Genomic DNA, 2,473 nt, shown 5'->3' with positions numbered 1-2,473 from the left:
GGGTCCTCGCGGCCCGGCAGTGGCGTGTCCAGGCGGGCCATGCGTCAGGGTTGATACACAGAAGTCTCAGGGCTTCGTGGCGGCAGAGGGTGGAGGGCGGGTTTCGGCCCGTCCCTTGACGCGTGTGGCACGACGGGCTCCGTGACTGACGGCGGGGCCAGCGTGTCCCGGTGAGCCATGCGTCGGGGTTGATACGCAGAAGTCTCAGGGCCTCGTGGCGGCAGAGGGCAGAGGGCGGGTTTCGGCCCGTTCCCCCACCCCACTTGGCGTGCGCGGCACAGGCGGGGCTCCACGACCGACTGACAGGCTGTAGCCCAACGGCGGCTCGCGGTTTTGGGGATCAACACAGAAGTCTCAGGGCTTTAGGGAGGGTTTCGGCCGCCCCTTGGCGCGTGTGGCACGACGGGGTCCGTGACCGACGGCGGGTCCACGCGGCCCGGGGGCCATGCGTCGGGGTTGATATGCAGAAGTCTCAGGGCCTCGTGGCGGCAGGGGGTGGAGGGCGGGTTTCGGCCCGTTCACTCACCCCCACCCCACTTGACGTGCGTGCTACAGGCGGGGCTCCACAACCGACGGACATGCTGCAGCCCGATGGCGGTGCGCGGTTTTGGGGATTCAACACAGAAGTCTCAGGGCTTTGGGGAGGGTTTCGGCCCGCCCCTTGGCGCGTGTGGCACTACGGGCTCCGTGACCGACGGCAAGCCCACGCGTCCCGGGGGAAGCGTGTCCCGGTGGGCCATGCGTCGGGGTTGATACGCAGAAGTCTCAGGGCCTCGTGGCGGCAGAGGGTGGAGGGCGGGTTTCGGCCCATTCCCCCACCCCACTTGGCGTGCGCGGCACAGTCGGGGCTCCACGACCGACGGACGGGCTACAGCCCGATGGCGGGGCGCGGTTTTGGGGAGGGTTTCGACCCGCCCCTTGACGCGTGTGGCACGACGGGCTCCGTTACCGACGGTGGGTCCTCGCGGCCCGGCAGTAGCGTGTCCTGGCGGGCCATGCGTCGGGGTTGATTGGCAGAAAATCAGGGCTTCATGGCGCCAGGGGGTGGAGGGCAGGTTTCGGCCCGCCCCTTGGCGCGTGTGGCACGACGGGCTCCGTGACCGACGGCGTGTCCCGGTGGGCCATGCGTCTGGGTTGACACGCAGAAGTCTCAGGGCCTCGTGGCGGCAGGGGGTGGAGGGTGGGTTTCGGCCCGTTGCCCCACCCCCATTTGCGTGCGCGACCGACGGACGGGCTATAGCCCGACGGCGGCGTGCGGTTTTGGGGATCAACACAGAAGTCTCAGGGCTTTGGGGAGGGTTTCGGCCCGCCCCTTGACGCGTGTGGCACGACGGGCTCTGTTACCGACGGCGGGTCCTCGCGGCCCGGCAGTGGCGTGTCCAGGCGGGCCATGCGTCAGGGTTGATACACAGAAGTCTCAGGGCTTCGTGGCGGCAGAGGGTGGAGGGCGGGTTTCGGCCCGTCCCTTGACGCGTGTGGCACGACGGGCTCCGCGACTGACGGCGGGGCCAGCGTGTCCCGGTGGGCCATGCGTCGGGGTTGATACGCAGAAGTCTCAGGGCCTCGTGGCGGCAGAGGGTAGAGGGCGGGTTTCGGCCCGTTCCCCCACCCCACTTGGCGTGCGCGGCACAGGCGGGGCTCCACGACCGACGGACGGGCTACAGCCCGACGGCGGCGCACGGTTTTGGGGTTCAACACAGAAGTCTCAGGGCTTTAGGGAGGGTTTCGGACCGCCCCTTGGTGCGTGTGGCACGACGGGCTCCGTGACCGACGGCGAGTCCATGCGGCCCGGCAGTGGCGTGTCCCGGCCGGCCTTGCGTCAGGGTTGATACGCAGAAAATCAGGGCCTCGTGGCAGCAGGGGGTGGAGGGCGGGTTTCGGCCCGTCCCTTGGTGCGTGTGGCACGGCGGGCTCCGTGACCGACGGACGGGCTGCAGCCCTTCGGCTGACGGGCCACTCGCCTTTCGGAACCATGACCGGCACCCGTTTCCGAGCAAGGGGTTTTGGGCACCCAACTCGCGATTAAACCCCCTTCCTCCATCCAAGGACCTCACTAAACCATCTAATCGGAAGTAGCGACGGGCGGTGTGTATTATGTGACTGCAGGGCCAGAAGGCTGTTTGTATGGAGGAAAAGGGGACGTAACGACAGGTTGTAGAGGACGCTAAAGGCAGTGGCTTTAAGGGACGCCCCAATTTTGTTGTTCGGGCGGAAATCGGGAGAATGGTCGCTCCGGGAGATTTCTGGGAGGGGCACTGAAATTCGGGAGTCTCTCGAGAAAATCGAGAGGGTTGGCAAGTATGGTTGGAATGATGCAGTGTTGTTTTTCAAACTAGTTTGCATGTTTGGTAACACAATTTCAATAAAAAATGAAGTGTGTCTGAGTTTTCTTTACTACACGCACATTTTTAAGATGAACTAGATGAGGTCATTCCTGACGGAATTGCGTGTGAATGCTCCAAAGCTGAGGTTG

This window comes from Nerophis ophidion, linkage group LG01 (assembly GCF_033978795.1).
Source record: "Nerophis ophidion isolate RoL-2023_Sa linkage group LG01, RoL_Noph_v1.0, whole genome shotgun sequence".
Taxonomy (NCBI): domain Eukaryota; kingdom Metazoa; phylum Chordata; class Actinopteri; order Syngnathiformes; family Syngnathidae; genus Nerophis; species Nerophis ophidion.
The sequence above is the reverse complement of the archived record's forward strand: the minus strand, read 5'-3'. Positions refer to the sequence as shown.